General features: G+C 30.9%; 1 pseudogene; it reads left to right on the forward strand.

Annotated features, from left to right (window-relative positions):
* Positions 1-10,498: 10,498 nt before the first annotated feature.
* Positions 10,499-25,824, forward strand: part of LOC147808198 (protein GVQW3 pseudogene) — a 34,036-nt pseudogene continuing 18,710 nt past the window's right edge.

Consider the following 25,824-nt stretch of genomic DNA (forward strand, 5'->3'; position numbering starts at 1 on the left):
AAAATATGGAAAAACCATATTAAATGCAAATAAGACAAAAATAAGAGTAATAGAATAATAAAAATAGTCGACTAAAAGTTCTAGTGTCCCCTTTTCAAGTCTAAGTGCCTCTAAGATTAAAAATGTTCTGAGGTAAACCAAAGTTTCTCTAGTAAGAATAAACACTCAAAGATGACACCAGGTAAGACAGAGGGTTCTGAATTTGGCCAAGATCAAGATTTCAATCCGAATGTCCTATGTATAATGAAGATGGCAGTTCAAGGGGAGAACAAAGTCAAGGAAACAGTAAGTGCCGAGGTAAAATACTGAAAGCAAACATTAAAACCAGAAAACCTGAAAGCCAAAAGTTTAAAAAATAAAACCAGATAAAATTAGTCAGGTGTACTCTCAGGGGCAAGAAGATCATCCAAGGTATATTTAAGAATTTCAATGATTTTCGCCCTGCAGTCAATATCATTAGTGTAAAGTATACCGAGGAAATATAAACCAGGCAAAGACACTTAACATTTAAACGAACACCAATGTAGGTTATACCAGACAATTGTATACCGCAAAGTGGTACTTAACCTTAAAAAAAATTCAGTGTAAAAAACGTCAGTACCGGGCAGTGGCACTAAAAGTACAGAACAAAACAAAATCTCAAACTATAAGAAATTGTCTAGTACACTGGTAGATCGTATATTAGGACATTACTATCTGATTTTTACCCACTTGTTGCAAGAGAAAAGCATATGAGGGGCTGTTGGGGCGTAAAAAAAGTGAATATAATTAAATGCAGATCCACCAGATTTTTTTTGTTTTGTTTTTCACTGAGAATTTTCAAAATATTTAAAGCGAACTCAAGATTAATATTTTAATTCTAACTACATTTTATGTTTAGCACATTCGTATGAAAGACCTAAGAGCCATTTTGCTAAGTAACGCTAGTAAAACGTTAAAACATTTGCTTACTTACTGTTATTCTACTACCACTATGAAAGATAAAAGAACAAAATAGCTCCTAAGTTAAAAATATTTCTCTAAATTACCATTGCCAACTCAAATTAAATTTCTTAACACCTGAACCACAACTTAGTTAGAAGAAAAAATTGGCCTACATTTTTAATCATGTATTATTCTAGTAGTCTTTTCATTGGATAAAATGAAAAACAAATCAAATAAAATTCTTTTTATCTAAATAAAGTAACTGACGTATATGCTTCAGAAGGCAATGTATTATTTGTTTGCCTGCATGCTATCAGTCTTTTTAGACCTAAATTGTGATACAATGTTTAACACTTTTAGGCATGAAACATAAATGATGTAAAATTGGCTCCTCCAAGCAAAAGACTTTTCTTTCGTAAGAATCTGTAACCATCATGAATTTTTGCAATCTAAGTTAAAATTGTTAAAAAGAAAATTTTCCGTAAAGCTTTTTACTCAATGCATTTACATGTACTTTATTAAAATATTGAATTTCAAAGAAAAATGTTTATCCACGGCGTATCAGTGTATCTTAATTTTAAATAAACAGTCCATTTCCAAGATAAAAAGATAAAATTAGTTTTAAAATGACCAAACTAGTCTGTATGTATATATATATATACACACCTAAGAGCCATTACATTATGACCACCCTCCTAATAACATGTAGGACCACCTTTAGCACTCAAAACTGCTAGCACCCGCTGTGGCATTGATTCCACAAGGTGCTGATAGGTAGTCTAAGGTATCTAGTACCAAGTGCTCTCCAACTGGTCCTGCAATTCCCTCATATTGCAAGGGGGTAGCGAGGCAACACGAATTTAGTTTTTCAAGTAGAACCACAAATGCTCTATTGGATTAATGTCAGGTGAATTTGGGGGCCAGGACATGACTTGAAATTCACTGGAATGTTCCTCGAACCAATCCATGGCGATTCAACCCTTATGACATGGCGCATTATCCTGTTGGTAAACACCATCCCCCGTAGGAAAAACTGTTGCCATGAATGGGTGAACCAGGTCTGCAACTATATTCAAGTAGCTTACAGACGTCAGGGATTGTTCTATGAGGATTATGGGTCCTAATGTGCCCCATGAAAACATTGCTCCTGGGCGAGAAATTATGAAAACCAGGGTGAACCCATTGTTATAGATGGAGGGTGGTCAGAATGTAATGGCTCTTCGGTGAATAGTACTTCAGTAATAAGTATTATTGAGTGTCCGTTACCAACCTTTGTGAAGGACAAAAATATAACTAGTTTGATATATATCGACTTAAGCAGTAAGTATCATAGAATATTCTTAATTAAACTATAAAAATGGCGAAAAAAAACACCAGTCTGATATATTCCGATTTTAACAGTAATTATTATTGTGTCTTTATAGTACTTTGCGAAGGACAAAAATGTCGCCTTGTATATATCTGCTTAAGCAATAAGTATCATTGAGATTTTTTTTACCATGCGAAGTAAACGACGGAAGTATAACTGACTTGTATATATATATAAATCTTCTTAACTAATAAGTATTTTGGAGTCTTTTTCTTACCAAACTTTCTGAAGGACAAAAATCTAACAAATATTTTAAAGCCCGGAGGAGAATTTTATGCTTTTAAATCTTCTTAACATATAGCAGATAAAAAAACAGGTCCAGCATAAAATGCACTTTATACTATAAACACATGACTTAAAGGATCTGCAAAACCGAAATGATTCGCTGGAAATGTCGGTGGTATACATTACCTAAAAGGAAGTTTTGGGTTTATAGCATCTTTTATCTTTTTCCGGTTTTAAGAGAGTCTCGCTGATCGCCGAAAATGATCGCATCGTTGAGTTTTAGAACTGTCACGCCTTTCTGCTCCGTTTAGCTTTTTCAAAGATGACATCTCATTACAGTTTCTCACTTGCTTAACTCTTTTCGTGGCATTTTTATTTGCACTCTGAAAAGTCCTGAAATGGAAGTAGACTTTCTGAGTTGCCCTTAAAGCGGCCAAGATACCACTCGATTTATGTTACGTTGACCGATATCAATCGCATTTGATCGGAATTTTTCTGAAACGTTCGGCTTTTGTAGCATTTTGAAAACTCCAGACGTATGAATAAAACGGGAAAGAATTTTGAAATGAGAAAAAGGAAATTAATGCTTTTTGTTTGACGTTTCTTTGACTTTCAACACCTATTCTAAAACAAATTGCTATTTTAAAACATTATTTACTTATTTATTTTGTCATTAATATTTTAATAAATTAAGGGGATATAATTATAAACTATGCCAACCTTCATCTATCAAAAGATACCTTGAAAATTAATCAATTAACTTTTCTTATATTCCAGTGAATTAGTAAGTAATATTTACAGTGGTACCACATTATTCCCCTTCCATATTTAATCTGTAATGGAATTCGATGAACGAATACCACTAGTTGATTAATGCTATTTTTTTTCACTCATTTTTTTTCCTTATTGTCCGGGAGAATTTTATTCATTTCACCGGATTTTTTAACCTATTTTGTGAGCGAATCAACTATTTAACCCTTTGACGGTTAGAGAAATGAGCAGTTTTCGTTTCATAAATTCGTGCAGTATTACGAGCAAACAGTAGTCGAAAGTGGCAGCTGTTTCGACCGCCGTTCTTCCGAAAATGTCACCCTTCTCTGGCGATGCCGTAGATAGCTCGCCTCACACGTTTTAAAAATTTCTTAAAGTATTTGTAGTACATAAATAACAGTTTTTAAGTACTTTAAGATAACTAATAAATGATAATTATTAATAGTAAATTATAAATGATTAAAATCAATTATATAAATAATAGTTAATTATAAATGTAAGACAAATATTAAATTGAAAGGACTAAATAAATATAACGAATGCAAAACTTTATGAAGCATTTAAATTCAGTAATTACCCAAATACTCTGAACAAAGTCTTCATCAGACTCAAAACTTGATAAGCTTTCGGTATCATAATCATCATCATAATTATCTACCTTTCGCTTTTCAGCCATTTTACTTTACAAACACCCTAAAAACCGCGCCAAAATACGCATAAAAAGAGCTAGGTAAAAAAATAAATTCCCCCTTCATTATGAAAAAAATTCATGGAACCCGTACTGCCATCTGTAGGCAGTAAAACTAACTACGTTTCGCGTGTAGGATTCGTTTTTAACGTTGTCAATGCAGAATAATAATGACGAACGAGCTCAACTCGTTAGAGCGTATTGGGGAAAAATTTCACTACGCGAGTGGTGCTCGTTGCTTACCATTACTGTCGAAATCTTGCTCCCGATCGGAACTCGTTTGCGCGCCTTATGAAGCACGATTCGATTGCGTGCCGAACTCGTTCATAACCGTCCAAGGGATAATGTGAACCGTTCATCGAGGTTGACGAATTCATATTACGTCCGGAGGTTGCCTATAAGGTGATAGTTCATCGACTATGTCAACTTTTGTCTATCAAATGGTGCCTCTAGATAGAATCAGTTAACATGTCTCATTATACTAGTTAATTGATATTTAATATTTATAGTGATAGTTACGCCACAACATCACTAACTTCTGTAAACGGCGTTTTAGTAAAAATTCTCATATCAGACCAGCAATCAAAATATAAATCTTCGCTATTTTAATTTTGATTTAATATAATTTAAAATTCGAATTTTTAAGTGAATTACTGCAGTTTTAATTAAAACTTTTTTTTCTTCATTTTATACAATATATTGCGCTTTATAGTATAAACACATGTAAAAAAATCAGAACAAACTAAAATTAAAACTTTTATTTCGAAATGTTTGTCCTTGGACCTTAAAATATCTGGAAAAATTGGCTACACTAATTCTATTACTACACAAGAATAATTTACTGGATTGAAATACTTTTTCCATACAATTATAAGACTTATTTACCAAAATTTTAATTTGATTTAAAAAATAATTCTCATTTGATGTTTTTTAAATTAAGTTATGACTGACAAACCTACTTTTTAAAAAGATTTTAAACTATGAGTTTTACTCAAAACTGGGTCAACTCAAAAATTCCAAAATAAAAACACTTTCCAAATCTAAAGTTAATGGAAGAGTTTGTGATAAAATTTAATCTAAAAATGTATTTTTAAAATTCAGAAATATCACTTCCATAATGAAAAAAAGTAATAATGTTTTAAAATTGCATTAATTTTGTTGTTTAATTTATTAATTTTTGTACATTTTTGTTTAGTATTTGAGGCAATAAGATATTTTCAATTGAGACGTAGAAGTACAGTCATCTGATAAAGCACTATAGATGTGTTAACTGTTATAATTATTCACAGTGCAGCAAGTGCACACACACAGTTCACAAAAACAGTGCACACAACAAAGTTCAGATAAATTGATGACTGAATTATACTAGAATTACTTTTATGATTCTCTTTTGAGATAGTTTATGATTGGGATTAGGAGCCATTACACTATGACCATCCTGCTAATAACATGTAGGACCACCTTTAGCTCTCAAAACTGCTAGCACCCACCGTGGCATTGATTCCACAAGGTGCTGATAGGTAGTCTGAGATATCTGGTATCAAGCGCTCACCAACTGGTCCTGCAATTCCCTCACATTGCGAGGGGGTAGCGTGGCAGCACGAATTTGGTTTTCCAAGTAGGACCACAAATGCTCTATTGGATTAAGGCCAGGTGAATTTGGGGGCCAAGACATGCCTTGAAAGTCACTGGAATGTTCCTCGAACCAATCCATGACGATTCGATCCTTATGACATGGTGCATTATCCTGTTGGTAAATACTATCCCCCGCAGGAAAAACTGCTACCATGAATGGGTGAACCTGGTCTGCAACTATGTTCAAGTAGCTTACTATGATTGTGGTCCTAATGTGCCCCATGAAAGCATTGTTCCTGGGCGAGAAGCCATGAAAACCTGGGCGAGACCATTGTTATAGATGGGTGGTCATAATGTAATGGCTCTTCGGTGTAATTGTTACAGTGATAAATTGTTTACAAATTATAATAATTCAAAAATGATGTATAAATAGCACGAAGGAAAATACCTTTATGGAAACTCATTTAAAATTTAGCTCTTTTATTTTATTTAAAGAAAATTTTTTTTAATTTGCTTAATATCTTTCAGTTACTTACTCCTGTAGTAATCCAAAGTCAGAGCTTGGTATGGAAATAAAAATTAATTCTAACCTAAACTTTTAAAGGCAATATAAGCACCCTGTTTGTTTCATTTAAGGGATATATCAGATGTGTAAAATAAGATTTTAATACTTTTCACAAAATATTGTATTGTGCAATAAATCAAAAAAAATTGAGATCTACGAAGCATAATTGTTATTTTTGGATTTGGGTTTATAACTGTTAGTAATCAATGTTTTAAAATATTATAATTAAACTTTAAAATTGTTGGAAAATGTTTTTTATTTACAGTTAAATCTTCAAATAAATAAGCATCTTTATATCAATGATATAATACAAGAATATATATTTACTTGGAAATGATTTATTTCAATAAAATTTATTTCACTTCAGTGGCTCGGAAATTTTTAACACAGATTGAACCATTAAATTTGTAAACCATTTATCACCGTGACAACTATATCCCAATGATAAATTATCTCAGAAGAGAACCATAAAAGTAATTCTAGTATAATGTTACTGTTAGTGTCATTTATCACAGGCTGTCACTACACACTTTTTTGTTACTTTATTTGTTTGTAAACAAATTAAACACACTCAACAGTCATATCGATTATTGTGTAAGTGTATGTTTGTCTCTCACGCTGCCATTTATTCTTTATATTTGACCTTGTTGCAACAAGTCAACTATTCGAGTATTAAGTGTTTGTATTTTTAAACGAGGAAGTTTTTTTTTAAATCTTTTAAAAATGATATAAATGAAAAATAAAATATTTTTCAGTAATGACACTTAAAGCCTCTTTTAATGACTAAATTGCATTGACTAACTGGAAAGGTGTATCTGAGAAATAGGATTTTTTTTATCACTAAATTGCCCAAAGAAGTCATTTTAACTGCTTTTTCATTTGCAAAAATTTACAAATAATAATGCATAATTTTTTTTTCTAATTGAAGTTAATTTTTTTATTGTTAATACTTACTAGTAACTTGTTATCTAACTGTAAATAATATAAAAAATATTAAAAATTAATTAAACAAATTTCTTTACGCTCAGTCACTCTAGTGTTAATATTACTCATACTGAAAATTTAAAAAAAAATATTTTAAAATACTTTTTCAATAAAGTCTTCAGATATAGTCTTACAGTCGATATGCAGTCCTTGGTAGATAAAAAAATAATAACTATATCTAATAAAGATAAATAACGTAAAGTCAATAGTATTTGAAATTTAAAAATTCATCTATGTATTAAAGAAACAATTCTTGAAGAATATTGCTTAAAAGTAGCAAACCTTAACTATCATGTGTCTCATTCCGCAATTACATATATTTTTTTGGAGACAAATAATACTAAATATATCTTTTTTTTTTTATTATCTTTATCTCATAATGTATCATAAACATCGAGAAAAACTACAAATAATAATAAAAAATTAAATTTATTTCTCATTTAACTGTCTTGGTTTGTAATGCGTTTTAGTTCTGTGTGCGATTATGCATTGTTAATTAATAAAATTAATTAATTTATAAATTCAATTTTTTTACTAAGTATGTTTTTTTATCTCTCTGCATGAACAGTGGGCATTCAGCCAACAATAAATAACGATATATTAAGTAAAGTATTTCAAATAGTGAAACATTTTGCCTACGGCTATTTGAAAGATTAATGATTTTCAGAAAACAGCATATTATTAAAATTAAATTAGAATAACTATTAATTTATTTGGATATTTATATATTGGTATGTAATTTCTTTTACGCATTTCACAACTTTAAGCCATAAGATATCGGGTGCACTAATCGTTTGGTCAAATTTCAAATTAATGTCATCCTATTCTTCGTGTATGATATTTTCCAGTTCTTATTTATTTTTTACATCATATTCCCTTTTCTTGATTTCTAAACTCATGTTTGTGAAAATTGCAACACCATGAAGGACTTACGCGAGTGAGCTGAAATTTTCAGGAAATGCAAAGTAGAGCATAATGTGCAAATGATTGGAATTTCAGACCCGTAGCGCATGCGTATGCTGAGCAGCGCCCTCTGAACGGCGGATGGATCCGAATGAATAGACGGCTGTAGCGAGGCGTGTATGGTCATCGGTGATTATCTGCTAGTGGTAAACGTTAGCTCAGACGTTACTTATGCCTCTTCGACGAAAGAGAGCGAGATTTCAACAACTTACGGAGTTTGAAAGGGGGAGAATCATCAGCCTTCGTGAAGCTGGATTGTCTCATCGTGCAGTAGCTGCTCGTGTGCAGCGTAACAGCAGCACAGTGATACGTGTTTGGAAGCAGTGGACGGACGAGTGTCAGACAACTCGGAAATCCGGGAGTGGACCCCGAAATGTCACGTCAGCTCGCGATGATAGACACCTGGTCCGCATGGTGCAGACAGGCCGTACGGCTCCCTCTAAACAACTTGCAGCACAGTGGTCAATAGCTGCAGGTGTTTCATTGTGTGCTTCATTAATTCGTAGACGTCAACTGCAGCGTGGACTGCGCGCAAGAACTCCTTTATACAGGATCACCATCACGCTAAACCATAGCCGCCTGCGGCTACAATGGGCCAATCAGCATAAGGACTGGCGTGCTGATTGGCAGCATGTCGTGTTTTCTGACGAATCCCGCTTTAATTTGTGGTACCATGATTCGTGTCAGACGCTATGCCTGTGACCGCCACCTTCCGGAGTGCATTATCGAACGCCACAGTGGACGAACACCCGGAGTTATGGTCTGGGGTGCCATAGCATATCACGGACGATCTCAATTGCTACGAATTGTGGGTAATCTGAACAACAACCATCAGTGAAGTTTTACAGCCCCAAGCTGTTCCCTTCATTCAAGCATTGCCAGGCGCTGTATTTCAACAAGACAATGCCCGCCCTCATATTGCTAGGACTGTTCAATCCTTCCTTGCATTGCGGCTGGTACAGTTTCCTCCTTGGCCTGCTTATTCCCCAGATACGTCACCGATTGAACATGTGTGTCATTTCGTTGGTCGGTGCCTCGCTCGTGATCTTCGTCCTGTTGCTTAACTGACGAACTTTGGGTACACATACAAACTATATGGAATGCTCTTCTTCAGACAGACATTCAAAATTTGCTTGACTCCATGCCACGTCTTGTAGCAGCGCTTATTGTGGTGTGTGGTGGTTACACAAAATACTGATTTCGATCTCTTGTTATTGTTTGTTTGCTTTGAAAGTTTAATCATTTATTTGTACTACTACCACTCAACTGTGTAGTAAATTTCATTCAATTATGACGATTCCTTCATGGTGTTGCAATTTTCACAAACAGGAGTTTAATTAACAACAAATCTAAACAAACTAATTCCAATCAGTAAAATTTGAAATTATTTTAAATATTTCAAGGTGGTTATAGAAAAACCTATGCAAACGTTTTTTAACTACAAGTCTAAAATTAATATATTTTGCTAAATTTTATCTTTTGCTGTTTTAATAGGTAATTAACAAACTTTAAGCTCATGTTATTTTCAATATTTTATAATTCAGATTAAAAAAAGCGTATAGATAATTATAATTTCGAATAATTATATTTATTCAAACATAGTTAAAATAATTAAATTAATTGTAAATATAACTCCGATAAACCTAACGAAAAACTTATATTATTTTAGAGCTTACACGTAGAAACTTGTGTTATGGTAATTTAAGAAGTTTAGTCTAATATTGTTTTCAATATTAAATAATTTCGATTAGTCCAAACGTCTTATAATTTCTTAACTTCTTTTGTAATTATTTATAGTTCAGATTAATTATAATTTTTCAATTACTTAAACATAATTATAATTTAGTTAATTATAATTATAATGTCAATTAAACAAGAGTAAAAAATAATGTCACTCGTAGAATTCCTCTAAAAGTTTAGAGAGAAATTCTTCATTAGGAAATGTTTACTATTTCTATTTTTTCCTGCTGTAACCATATGTTCAAGAAAGTGTACTTGCATTGACGATTTTTTTTCTTTAAATTTTTCACAATTATACCAAATAATATATCTATGCATTCGGAATCATTTCAACAAAATAGTACAAAGTTTTTAATGGAAAACAATCTTGAACTCCAAAAAATTTTCCTTCGTGTACATAAAATAATGAATTCAATAAATAGTAAATTTTCTTTTTGCATTTTTTTCTAATGCCAGGTAAAATTATACAGGGCGCGTTCTGAAAGTAATGCGCATGATTTTATTGTGACGCGACTATCAATTGCAGCGCACTCAGATTGGTCTAAAAATGTGGTGGAGGATTTGTCCTTCCAAATACGCCTGGTCTCAGGTCGCTCCGAGTAGTTTGAGCGGTAGGACGTGTCTTTGCGCAAAGTCTTTTTTCGATCGAGTCACAGCGTGATGGAGTGTTCTCTGGAAAGCGATAAAGTTTCAAATGCGGTTTGGGAAGAATGCGACGGAAACTCATCACATGCTTCAAGACGATTTTAATGTGAAATGCATTTCGAGATCTCAGTGTGGAAGGTGGCACAAGGCCTTCAAGGAGGGTCGGGAGAAGGTCACCGACGAGCCTCGTTCTGGACGCCCAACAACAGCCCGAACAGATGAAAACGTCCAGCGTGTGCGTGAAATTTTGAAGTCAGACCGTCGGTTAAGCATTCAGGCAATCACCAACACCCTGAACTTGTCGAAATATGTGGTACATGGGATTGTGACGGAGGATTTGCAAATGAGAAAGTTCTGTGCGAAGCTTGTACCGAAGGTGTTGACGGAGGGGCAAAAACTACCTGGCCCAAAGTAAGACCCCCTTGGTGCCCTAGCCTCCCTATTGCCCTGACTTGGCACCGTGTGACTTTTTTTTGTTCCTTCGACTGAAAAGAGAGCTGAAAGGAAGGCACTGGGATTCGGTGGAGAACATCCAAGCTCATGTTACAAGATTCCTGAGAGGCATTCCTGTCGAGGAGTTCCTGGGTGCCTTCCAGGCGTGGCAGAATCGTCTCCGCAAGTGTATTGATGCACAAGGGAACTATTTTAAAGAATTTTAACCGTTTGTATCCATAGGATCAATAAATCTATTTTTCCCAGAAAATGCGCATTACTTTCAGAACGCACTCTGTAAATAAAAGGTAATAGGGAAAAAAATAGAACAAGAACAGAATTCGTATTAAAAACAGAACACGTATGACCGAAATCTTTGTCCCATAAATTATTTGGTTTGCAAGTACAGTGACGTCTTAAATCTGCTGTCATGGAATAATGTACCGCATAGTGCGTAAAAATATGAAAAACAACAATCCCCGTGAATAACTTCTGATTCGACTACTAATAATTGGATTTTCACGCGTTCAGACTTATTCTCAATGATTTTAATAATAATTCTTAAATAAGCTAATAAATTGCAGCAAACAATGTTTTGTGTTATGAAAAAAAAAGAACAAAACCTTACTTTCAATGAATAAACTTATATTTTTTCGACATGTATGGTGTAGGCGCTATCTGGAAAATATGAAACCAACAGTTTAGGCAAAATAGCAATTAAAAATTTAGACCTGTTCATGCTGAATTCCTTTTTTTCACAGTTCGTTTGTATCTCGAGAACGTTTTAAACGAATTGAAACTTTTGAATGAGATTACAAATTTCATTCAAAAAAATAATAATAAGTTAATATGTATTAGTTTATTTAAAAATAGTGGAAGTTCTGTTTTGAATTCTATGATATAAAATTTTTTACATCGTTTTAAAGAATGTAATTTTAAATGATAAAAGTGACAGAAAATGGTTAAATATATTTCAAGTAATTTTTTAAAAAAAAAAAGTCGTAGTCTCATTGCAACTCACTTTATTTGCATAATTAACCACCAGTATTGTATTAGTGGTATGCCGTAACAGCGTAAATAAATAAGAAAAACAATATTTTATTTCATAACCGTAGTTGAACAGCTGACCAAATTTTGCGTTTACGACTATTAATGTTTAACCCAGTAGCCTTGTAATTTTTAAACCTAATCCAGAAGACAAGGTAACTCCTGCATCAAGTATCGGAGGCAATTTCCCCTCGTCGAGGACTTTTTGATGGAACTTTTACGCATTTGAGTTACATGGAGAGAAAAACAACGGGAATCCCCCACGGTTAGCATGACAGCAAGGAGACTCTAACCTATGATCCGTCTACCCCTGAAGATATTTTACGACAACACTGTGGTTGGTGCTAACCGGATGTGGAATTCGTATCGACCAGCCATTGTTGGAATTTGAACCCGGTTCACCTGTTGTCAAACGCTCTATCACCTGAGCTACCACGGCTAATAAATAATTCAAGTAAGAAATTATCTCACAAAGAAAATTTAAAAAAAAAATTTAAAAAAAGGACTACCAGCCTCTAAAACTAGTACGCAAAAAAATAATAATGCAAATTGCTTTGTAATAGAAGGAAAAAAAAATAGCTGATAAATTTCTTTTATAATAAACAAATGTAAAGATAAAGATCTAAAAAAAAAAGCAAAAATTTCTTGCAATGCCAACCTCGGATTTAAGTTTGAAGCCAACAAATTCCTCAAATAATTGAGCTAACTCCAACTAAGGAGAATTGCTAATTCTATTAATTTACGTAGTCCTGATTTTTTTTCTTCTTTTTTTCGCCTAACAAGGTGAAAAACAACTCAGAAAACAAAATGGTGGCAAACCTGTTTGGTGTAAGTTGCTGGAACACAATGGCAAGTTAATCACCTCCTTTTATCGTCTAATTATGAGACGATAAAAATATTTTATAACAGTTTGAAAATGGAAAAGCATTTATATATAGAAGTTTAAACTAACGTAAGATATTAGGTGGGTAATCCGTTTCTAATCTAATCCGTTTTTCAGCTCACTACTGACCTATGTCTGACGATACGTTAAAAATTTTGGGTGTTAAAGGAATTTGAAATGAACTCAACTGTCGATTTCGTTTGCGGAAATATAAGTTTTTATCCATACTTTTAGTCCATGACAAAGATTTTTTTCACTTTAAAGGTATAGCCCATATTTTCGTATAGTATTTTCTAATCATTTTGTTGTTACTTATGCCACTTACCAATTACCAGCTAGCTTGCTAGGAATCAGGCAAATTTTTAAGGCAGAGGATGCGCTTTTCGTTTTTGCAATTTCGCCATCTATGGCCAATAATAGGCAGAGCAACCAACTTTTTACACTTTTAGTAAAAATTTATTCTAGTGGTACCTAAGTTTATGTTTTAATGTATTATTTTTATTCATTTAAACTTATTTCCACACCACTACATATAAATGATTTTAAAGTTCATATGCAACTCCATTTTGTTCTAGCTCTTTTATGGTGAGCCTTCAAAAATGTTGCTAAATTGCCAAAAAATATGAGAGTTTTGGTTTTTAAATGTCTACTACTCTATAAAACATTTTACAAAAAGCGTTGTAGTTGGCTTGCCTGAATACGACTTCATCCACTCAAACGTCACAGTCTGTTTTACAGAAAGGACCCAATCATACGCCATTGCCTCATCCAAAGATCGTAATTTTGACCTAAACCAGAGAACGATGAATCTCTGATACAGTTCCTAGAGAGATATTGATTTGTTATGGGAACTTGGAGGACTTTGTGACCCAGAGATATTCAACGTACTGCTGTCACCATTAAATATACGGGGATTCCTCGGCAGGTTGAATTTGAACTTACGCTCTCACGAACACTAGCTCAATACCCCTGCCTTTTTTTTATCATCATGCGAAGTTTAGTTCCCCTGACGGAAAATAAAATTAATTTCGAGTTTTATATGGGAAGACAGATATATTTCCTGCAATTTCTCACTTTTGAGGTTGGAGATAAAACTAACGTCTCGTCTTATTAACGAACAAAAATCAAATTCAGTTTATATTTTTTCCAACAATAAAATATTATCTCAGCTTATTAAAATATATATTTCTCTATTATTTGTTAAACTAATTTTCATATTTATTAGATTTAGATATTCGAATGTGCTTTTAGAAATTTTGCCACCTGTTTTTTTCGGAGGACGTTGGTCAGATTTGCATAAGCGGTCATTGTACTGTTTTGAAGCTTTGATTTTAATTCAGTAAAGCGTGAGACTTATTTCTCATAGTACTTCTCAGTTTATTGTTTTTACCTTAAAACAATAGATGAATCCTGTAATATTTTTATAAATTTAATTTTATATATATTGAAGATATTATCGTAGCACTTCATATCAAACATATTTACTGAAGTTTGAAAGTTCTGAAAAAAACTAATTATTGATTAAAATTTAAACTAATTGAGCTATTGATTAAAATGGAAACTAATTGCTGAAATAAAATAATTAATAATTTATAATTATTAATAAGCTTTTTTTTTATCAAAGATCATTGCTAATATTTCGACAGTATTAGCATGCCTGTTCATCAACGAACGATCCGCTGAAAATTGCGTACTGAAGTACAAAAAACTCATAGTTATAACGCGAAAATAAATATAACGCCTTCAACTTAAATATGGTGCCAAATGTACAATATTATAACACAAATCAACGCTTTTTTTTGTTTGATTACTCATAATTGTCTGGTTCAATTTGAACTGAAATGTGTTTCGATTTGAAACCTTATAAAGAAGCATCATATTATAGTTCTAACTGCCATTTCTATTTTGAAACGATTTTACCATTGTATGAAATTTCATTTTTTTTTCCTCACGCTCTCTAACTTTTTCCCCTGTATAACATTGTATTATTAGTTTAAATTTAAAACTTTTGTTTAGAAATAGTTTCTTTTTTATACTATAACTTATTGAAAGAGAATAAAGAATAGTTACAATAGAATTTCAACTAGAGAAAATATAGTTTACTAAGGATGATGACATAAATAAAGAAGAAAAAGGAATGAAACTTCTCTATCCGCCTACATAACAATTTCAAAATAATACGCAATATTACAGCAAACTTTATCTAAACTCCCTAAACAAGAAACTTAGAAGTAAAAAAAACTCCATCATTCTTGTATTGAGAAATTTTCAATCTTTGGAAAAAATTGATCTAACAATAGAAAACAAAAAAATATCCACATAACTTCAACGAAATAATAATCGAAAAAGACAATATGTTCTCCGTTTCATTTTTTTTTCCAGTCCCAATAAATAATATTCTGACTATAATCAAAAACTTACCACAACAAATAAAGTAAAAAATAACATTTATTGGATAGTACTCAGACATAAATGCAGAAAAAAGAAATATCTTACGCAATTTATAAAAGTTTGATTCACAAGTGATTTCCTATCAGTGCTTTGTTTGGAATTCTAAAAATCAATTTTATGTTGGCTGTCAAACATTCAGTTTTATTTTCAGTTTATATTGATCATAAAAATCAATATTATGTTTGGTAAGAAGTCATGATGTGTATATGAATAAAAAATGCTAAAATATGTATGTCTATTATTGTTTACTAGAAGGCTTGGTTACCAACTTGCTTTAATCCCCAATCTCATCCATTCTTTTCCAATCACATTAATTTGTAGAAGATAATCGTTTGTCACAGCGAAATTCAAAATGATTCAAAAATATTATTTCAAAATATTTTTGTTTTATTAACACGTTGAATGCCACACTGATTTTACATGGCTTGCCCGTCTGTCCAAACGGTAAATAACTACAAAACTAAATTTGCAAATATTAGACAGATTTTGCTAGTTTTTTGAAAGGTTTAGCATGACACATCTGAAAAAAGTGGTGAATTATATAAGCCTACGAATTGTTTAGATATAGAGGTGGATAAAAATCTACTAAATTGAATTTATTAAACCAAGAATCACAATAATAAACTACCACTTGAAAATATTTATTCGCTGTCCGGAGAAAGTTTGCATCTCTGTGCATAGAAAATAAAACTATTTTTGTGTGTTCTATATTGCATTTATTTCTTTAAACTATTTTAGTAACGATAGTAATATAAAAAAATTAAAAATTTACTCAAATTATGTGTTTCAAATAATCTGGACTTTGCCAGTCACCGGTGACCCCCATGGCATTCAACGTGTTAACCCAGATTTAACTTCCTTCTATTAGAAAAAAAAATTACATTTCATAAGTTACCATTAAAACTTAGCAAAAATTTGGTTTTTTAAACCTTATAAATTCTTAATTACTACCTCTTTAAATTAATATTTCGCCAATGACGTTGTTTAGAAATTGTAAGGGGATATTTAGAGTTTAAAAAAATCATTATCTTAATTGCTTGCTTATTTAGTTATAAAATAATATTATTATAATATAGCTATAAATAATATTATTATAAATATAACCTGTTAAAAAAACAATTATAACTTTTTGAGTTCTCTTCTAAAACAGTCATTTGTTGGCCATAGATTTAGCCTCTATTATTTCGTGGTTGGCGTGATCATAGAAATGTGGTTAGTATGACTTAAAATATAACTTATTTAGCTCTTATAGTTGTATAGCGTTAAATTGACCGTTCCATAATTAGGTTATACTATGTGATTGCTTTGCAATCTAATAAACTAAAATCACTTTAAATTTTAAACCTTTATTATTATCAAAATAAAAATAAATATAATTTAGTAAGCAATAATCAAAATGAAAAGGAATATAACTTAGTAAGCAATCATCCAAATAAGAAAATAAATAAGAATAACAATTAATAAAATTAAAACGTTTTAGTTTTATTAATTGTAACGTCTATTGGTAAGTACATTTAAATAAGGAAAAAATAAAGATTTATAATAATATAGGATAGTAAAAATCGTCAATAGTAAATAATGGTTAGAATAAATATCGTTTGCCAATTTTTTTTAATTTATACCGGTGACAAAGATAACTTGATGCTCTTTATATTTCAGATGAATATATGTGACTTTCCTGTCCAAAGAGAACGTATGTTCTCTACGGACGTTAACGAACGTATGTTAAAGTAAGAGAACTGTTATCTTTTTTTCATGAAATGTAGATTGTTCATATCTGGTAAAATAGGAAAACAAATTAGAGGAAGTAATATAAATTCAAAATGTATGTTCACATGGGATAAATACTACCCTGTAACTACTTTAGAATTGTCAGCGCTGTTTCAAATATAGCAGCACTTTTTACTGCTTGTATTTAATTGTTTTTTTTTATTTCGTATAATCTAAGACTTAATAATTAGTACTCATTCGGTTTATTATTCATTCTTTTAACTTTATGGTTTTTGATATTTATGTATACATGTGGTATTTTCCTTTCTGTAAAAAGCAAAAGTATCAGGCATGAATTTATGGTTTTATTCATATATTTCGTCACTCTTTCAAGTTAGCATTTACATTTTAATTACAAATTATTGAAAAAGGTTCTCATGAAGTTTATAAAAAATATCGAAAAAAAAGTTTATTTTTCAGCCTCAGTATTTAAAAATTTTTTTTTAAACAAATACTTCCTCACATCAATTACAAATTTGCACAGTGTTAATTATGCATCACATATTTCTGTAATAACAAGGTAATTTGCTAAAGTATAATATACCCGGGCAATAATATTGTTATTACTCTTTTTATTTCTAACATTTATTTCTTTTTACATTTCGGTAACAAATTGTGCGTTTCAAAAAACATTTCGAAAAGCATAAACAAAAGATTCAATTTTTCTTTTATATTAGAACATATATTTCGTTAATTTTAAACATTAATTGGTACTCAGTTTCATTAGTATCTGAAATTAAAAAAAATAGTCCAGTCAAATTGTCAAAAAAATTTTTTTAAAGTGTTCACAAGTAGGGTAGTTTGAATTTTTTGACATGCTGCCTGTGATGAAAAATGCAATTTTATTTTTCCACGCCAACCACCGCGTGCGCCACAATTTATATATATATATATATATATATATATATATATATATATATATATATATATATATATATATATATATATATATATATATATATATATATATATATATATATATATATATATATATATATATATATATATATATTGTGTAACTATAATATCTCGTGAAATAAAGGTGTTTGAACTTGAAGCTTTTTTGTCAAAAAAATGAAAAAGCAAATTAAATTTTTAATTTGTTATTGCTCGAAATCGACGAAAAAGTGAATTCTGTGACAAAATTTTACACAATATGTAAAGATTTCTGAACAAATGCTTTGAATATGTATCATTACAGGGGTTCATTGAGTGAGAATTCTATCAATTATTCCCCAATTGTTCTTGAAATTATGAAGTCAGTGAATTATAGGCCATAGAAAGATACTATAGGGCATTGTTTCCCAAACTTATGAATCTTGTGTACTCTTTTTAAATTTTTCATAACGCTGTGTACCACTAATAAAAAAATGAACATATTTTTTTAAAAATATGCTTATTTTTCTTTTTTGGTACAAGTTTTGTTAATAAGCTTATTTGCATGAGTGAGAAGGACGATATTGTTTGTGCTGATAAAAAAGTTGCACGAAAGTTAAAAATCCCAACTGGCTGTTTACACCACTAATTATTAACTGCTAACTCTGCAAAAAAGAGGTAATAGGAAAATACGCAATCGTAAATTTTCATAGCTTTGTTTTTAAAATTTTTTTTTTGAAATTTTCGTTTGTTGCCAGATATTTCGCATAACAACCCGTACTCCCGCTAGACTGTTCCCGTACCCTTGGGGGTACGCGTACCACACTTTGGGAAACACTGCTATAGGGTGACACTTTTAGGTGATTTAACTTTTTATTTTCTACAGAAAATATCTGTATATATAATAATAATATAGTAGCAAATATCTTATCTCTAACATCTCCTGAAATATCTTAGCAATGAACACATAAAAATTCTTTAAGTCATAAGAATGAAAAAAAACGCAGAGTAGAATTCTTTTTTAAAAAATTTTATTCCTAATTAAATTAAAAAAATTTATTATTATTAAAAAAAATTTATTCCTAATTTTTTATTTCCTCTCTGCAGTGCTCCAAAGATAAAACAATAAATTTCACCAAAAGGAAAGGATTTCAATATATTTGCGCTTTTAAATCACATTTTTAGTATGAACATCACGCTGAAAGTGCGAAAAATTTAAAACACGCGTTCTTCTCACTACGGAAGCATTAATTTACCTCAAAAAAAGCAATAAAACAAAACAAATTAAATTGAAGTGAAAAGCAGAAACATTTAATTTAGTATTCACTAATGATGAATTTCAATTATTTTCAGTCCTGAAAAGATTTTAATCGTCCTGGATATGATGATTTCTACATTTTTACTGTTTCTTCCTCGACATTTTACCTGAGACTAGTGCTTTTGGAATCCGCTGATAGAAAACTTAATTAAGTAACAGTAATGGGTTTAGCAAACGAAGAGAGAACTAAATTATTTCCTATAAATAGAAAATAGGTTCGATTTAGAGTTTTGTAATGGGAAATTATATTGCTTTGATGAAATGAATTGTACTTAAATTTTAAAATGTTTAATTATGCTAAATTCACTGCTTAAGTAGATTTTTTACTTCGTTCAGCTTTATTTATTTATTTTTTTAAATTTATGTTTTAAAAAAGATGTTGGAAGTTTCAAGCTGAAATAAGTGTAAGGAATATATTTCCAAAGTGACTTAGTTGAAAAAAATGATATGTGGTAGCGATTGGTATAGGGGAGAGTGGGGTCAATTGTAACAGGGTACGATTGTAACAAAGCCCAAATTTCGAGTGTCGGGTTCTAGATTTGGTTCCTAGGTGGCGCACAAGGTGTATTTAATAAATCTACATGTACACCCCATATAGTTTCTGGCAAACATTTTTATGTACTTTTGAAAGAGTTACATCACAAAAGATATTTTCACACTTCGTAAGTACTTTTTTTGGTATTAGAATATTATACTGTAACAAAGTAATTTTGTGTAAACAATTAAAAATTATTAATTATGTGAATACTGAATATGTAAGTGGACACCTTAATTAACATTTCAAAAAAAGATTAGCTTTGTTAATTAACTAGCATTGTTTTTAACAAATGAAGCTGAGATGGCGTCTTGGGGACGATTGTAACAATAAGTAAAGGGACGATTGTAACAGCTGAAAATAAATAGTCTTATGTTTACAGACCATTACTTAAATCTTTAAGAACCACCAATAGTTTCCTATATCATTTATATTATGTTGCATGTGCATTATTTTATTTGTCACCTTTCACAGCATAAATTAAAATTTCTAACCCCTTAAAGTTAAAAGTTTAACCCTTTAGGTCTCATTACTATTTTTACTCCTAACATATCACTACTATTTTGATCAATAAAAAATATATCATAACTATGATAATATGTATAATTAACTATGTTTTAGTTGAATTTATGAACTGTTAAAATTCCCCATAAGTGGGGACAATTGTAACAAGTGCACGACTGTCAAAAATTTCTAATAATTAGTATAATAACATTTAAAATAAGGCATTTATTTTTTTATTGTAAAGGACAGTCTACTTGACTCGTCTGTCAATTAATACTAATAATATATTGGATTTTTTGTTAGTTAAAAATAGTAAAGTAAAAAATTTTACGATTGACCTTACTCTCCCCTACTCCTGATTCTATTAATATATATATATATATATATATATATATATATATATATATATATATATATATATATATATATATGATAGAATTAATATCAAAAGCAGTTAAGACAGGTTTTTGAAGTAATGGATTTCTGTGTTGGCAAAAATGATCACCAAGTACTCTTATAGCAAATACCTATAATCCAGAATTAGATACTGTTTCATAGATCATTGAAGTAAATCAATTGATTTCTAATAAAGCTAAAGGTATAGCGGAAGTGTAGCTAACAGCATATTTCACGTTTTAATTTTAAAGATTTAATATGTATTAAAATTTCTATGAAGATCAATAAATATGCATCAAGATAGGGGAATCAAAGAGTGATAGAAAATACTACATTTAAGAAACTAACTCGACCGTATAATGAAAATAAACTTTTTTTTTCACAAAAAAGAAGTACTGCTGAAGAAACACTTAAAGCTGAAATAGTTTGAAAAATCAATTTTTTAATTTTAAAAAGATTTCCTTAAACGTTACTTTCGTTTGAAACAAATTTTCGCTGCAAGGTAAAAATGAACAAGAAGATATGTTTAAGAAAGTCATTCAAGTATTAAATTGATTTGGTGTTTCATGATTGTGTTTTATTTTGAAAGAAGACATTGAAGCTGCTACTTGTGCATGGGAGTACTTTGTTTGCTAAAGAAGTTTCTAATAAATCGTTTTTCAAAGATTTGATGAATTTAAAAGCTAAGAAAGATACTTTTAATTTAATTTAGAGCAATGATATTTCCATGCAGTTGATTTAACGTTTTATGTTACTGGTATTTGTCTTATTTGATTTACAGCATTGACATTTCATTGAAGTAGGATTCAACATTTTCTATGTTATTCGAATTTGACTTATTTGATTAACAACTTAAAACTTAATGAAAATTGAAAAAAAAGTGTCAATAATGAAGTTGGACTGGGGGGGGGTTAAGTCTCTCAGTCCCAACCATTTAATTTATATCTTTGCAGAAATTCTTGATGTTAAGAGAATGATTCGTTTAATCTCTTTGAGAGACTTTCTTTATTTCATTATTTCTAAGTATGACATTATTCTCAAAATAATAAATTAATTTTACTGAAATGAATTTGCTTATTTCTCTGGGATAAATATATTTTCTTCATAGAAACTAGAATATATTTCACATGGCCCGAAATTATCCTGAAATTTTATCTAAAAAACAACAGGCTCTATACAGCTAATTTCCGAATTGGGACTAAACTGCTATACTGCTTTGGACTAACTTTTTTTTTCAAAGTTTGTTAGTAAAGGAAAAACAAATTTAGTTAAAACAGTTATTGTCTTATTCACCTTTCATCAACAGAATCTATTAACTTACGCTTGATTTCTTACTTTTTTGTAGTCTTTGATTAGTTTGGAAACATTAAAAAGATGTTTACGAAATTACTGTCCTATTTTCTGTTTCCATCTTTGTTTCTACAATTACTGACCAGGTTAGATTTCAAAAACAAATAAATAAATAAATAAAAAACGTCACCGGAAGCAAACATTTGAAAAGTTATATGATTGTTATCTTTTTGAGATGATTCAAATTACGAAAAAAATGTTTCTGTTAGGCGTCTGTTGCGAGTTATGAAATGAACATTTTGATGTTTCTGTTATCAACAGGGAAGTCACGACATTTTGTAACATTTTTATTAAATATTTCAATGTTGCATAAATGTTACATTTGGTGCTCTATTATTACTTTTTGCACTTCATCATTAATATTTTTGAAAACTATATTATTATTTTTTGCAGATGCTTATCATCAATGTAATTATAAAGGAAATTTTTAGTATATAAAGTAATAAAGGTGAGTTTTTTTAAATTAAAGAACAGAAGGACGGACGTTGTTTATGTTCTTAGCGCTGTCCAAGATTATTCTTATACATTCTGTCTAATATCTGGTCTCTAGCATAGACTTTTACGTGTTTCATTCCAAACTTTTGGGAGAATCATAACATAGAAATCATTACATTTTTGCATGGATCTTCACTATATATTTTTGAAGCCCCCCCCCCCAAAAAAAAAACGAATATGCGAATGCATTTGGTTGGAAGACAAGATCATATATCAAGAGAAGACATATTATTCCCCTTTTTCCGGTATTTCTCATACTCTGGATTTCATTATATATGTATTGAAATTCTCCCCAAAAAGTAGGAAAAGAAATGTATAGATCCAGATAGCAAGTCCTTGAAAATGTGGAAAATACGTTTTTATGTTTACAAAGCTACTTTCTGCAACTATTTATTGATATATTGCTTACAGCTAGAAAAAAAATATTTTTAGAGCTCTGTATAAAGTGACTTCTAAAGTTCTTATAAACACAAATTCTTCGAATTGATTACGATTTCGAAATTCTTGATGATTACGATTTTATCATGCTTACAACTCGCATTTAATTTGAAATCCTGATTTTCGTGATTGACTAAAAAATAACAATATGAATAATTTTTATGCAATATTTGGATTACATGAGATCATTTTAGAACAAAAACATATGTAGGAAGTTAAATAACGGTGGAAATTTAGAAAAACCTTGTTCTTCTTTCGTTAAGAGCTATAAATATTTCACGATGACATTACTTAAATGTTTCATGAGCATAATAATAAGAACGAACTCTATACTGTGTCTGTCCGAAAAAATTAAAATGTTTGCACAAATGTATATTTTCAAGTTGGCTAGAGTCATAACTCGAGTCAATCTTCACCAATTAACTATATTGTTGCTAAAATATCCATAACATATTTTCCAACATTTAAAAGCGGAATTATTACCTTATTTAATTCTTTTCTAAATAAATAAATATCATTAATATTAACAGTAAACTTTTAATATCACAACCTTGAATTGAGTGCAGAATGAAATCTATTTTTAGAGACTCCATTTGCATCTGCCTTACGCATTTTATATTTTATTTTATTACCGTCGTTGAACAGCCGACCCCAAGGCCTTACACATTATCTTAAAATTCTAAAACCGTTACATGGTTTATAATTTTCTTCCTTTAAAAAAAAATTTGATTATTTCTCTCACTTTATTTTTTCCAACTCATTTTAACGCTCAAGGCTAAGGAAAAAGAACCTTGCCATTAAAATAAAGCGATTAATAGCCAATACATGGATTCCTTAATTCTCCTTGGCTATTTTGACATATACCTGTCATTTGAATATTTGATTTCTAAATGTATAAGGGTGACGTGCCCCGTGGGACTTGGCCCTGAAGCCATATCCTCCGGGCCATTTTCGAAACTTATTACTATTTTACAAGTTAGTATGGATATTGAAAATGACGATTAGTTATAATTTTGATTGAGCTCCATATTCTCAAAAACAAAAAGGTTTTTATTATTCATCATATTTGATTCTTCATAGAAGTAGTTTATGATATTCAATATAATTGCTTGCCTGCATTGCTTTGGAATAGAAGCTAATGGACAATTATAAATCTATCATCGTCTTTAATAAACAAATCTCCTTTGTAAGTTTATTAGGTTGTTCGTCCCATATAAATCCAGCTAAACTCAGTCATAGATCACATTAAGTCGCAGCTTTTTTAATTACTATTCATTAGAAAGGGACTGAGAGTATTACCCATGAATTATCTGTTTAGACCTTTCTTAAGTGACCTGTAAATGAATAACTCTGAAATGAAGTCTTTGATTTCCTCCACTTTAGAGAGATTGATCTGCCCGATTTCAGTTTCAATAACAAGTATGTTTTAACGAGATAGGATTGTTAACCTCATGCTCAAGTCCAAAGCTGGAGGGCCAGGGTGTTACTCTTTGTCTTCTGTTTCCCTTAAAAAGGCAAAAAAAACCTGTTTTGTAAAAATGGATTGGTCATGTTCTACGTAATCCTGAAACAATTAAAGTAAAACAAGTTTTTGATTGGAACTCTCAGGGCAGTAGAGAAAGAGAAAGGCCTAAAAATACTTGGAGTAGGACGACTACAAGCGAATTGAAAACAATAAGAACGACATGGAGGGAGGCAAAATATCTGGTCACAAATAGTGAGAGGGAAAGCTATGATAGAAGAAGCCCTATGCTCCAATCGAAGTAAAAAGGAATATGTGTGTATTTGTGAAGTACTTGATTTATTTATATTTCCCTTTTTTGTTGATGATTGTTTCACATTAATGGACGACTCTGACATTGATCAGGTTCTTAATTAGCTGAATTCGAATTATCATTGCATTCAATGCACGATATATTTTTTTAGACGTTCTCATTGCACTCAATTATGATGAATCTCTGACTGCTGTTTACCAAGAACTCCTTGCGGTTTCTCTTATCCCTATAAATTTCCATCATAATCGAAAAATAGCTGCTTTCATTTCAATTCAGTTCACATTTTATCCTTCATAGGCATTCTCATTGCACTGAATTATGATGAATCTCTCACTACTGTGTATCGAAAACTCCTTGCTGTTTCACTTATCATCTGAATTTACATCATAATCGAAGAATATCTGCTTTCAATTCAATTAAATTCATATTTTATCCTTCATAGGCATTCTCATTGCACTCAATTATGATGAATCTCTCACTGATATTTAACGAAAACTCCTAAATGTTTCCCTTGCGGTTTCCAATTTTTTAACATAATATATCTTAAAAAATTGGAAAATTGGAAAACAATTTTTCCAATCTCCATCTAGGAAAAATCTTTCGTCAATACAAGCATCTGAAGGGCATGTTCGCTAGCCACGCTTTAAGGGGCACCATATTAGGTGGACCAACACTGCTCCCACAGTAAGGACAGATAGTACGGAGAAATGAAAGAACACCCATGCCTTGTCCAGGATTCGAACCCAGAACCTTTCTGACACAAGGCCAGTTCCCTGGCCCCTATACAGTCCTGTCGGCATAATCTGAAAAGTAGCTGCATTTAATTCAATTCCATTCATGCATGATTTTCATTGGCGTTCTCATTGCACTCAATTATGATGAATCTCTCATTGATATTTATCGAAATCTCCTTGCGGTATCCCTCTAATTTTTCATCATAATCAAAAAATAGCAACTTTTCACATGCTTGTCTCGCGTGAAACAAACATTTGTTTTAACAGTAATCTCCCCTAGTAAGAATTCTTGCACTGTTATCTATGGAGTTCCTTCTGACATTTTCATGTATAAATAGACTATAAAAAGTTAATCACATAATCCGATGAAT

This window comes from Parasteatoda tepidariorum, chromosome 6, assembly GCF_982258835.1.
Source record: "Parasteatoda tepidariorum strain Cologne lab strain chromosome 6, Ptep-v5.0, whole genome shotgun sequence".
Classification (NCBI taxonomy): domain Eukaryota; kingdom Metazoa; phylum Arthropoda; class Arachnida; order Araneae; family Theridiidae; genus Parasteatoda; species Parasteatoda tepidariorum.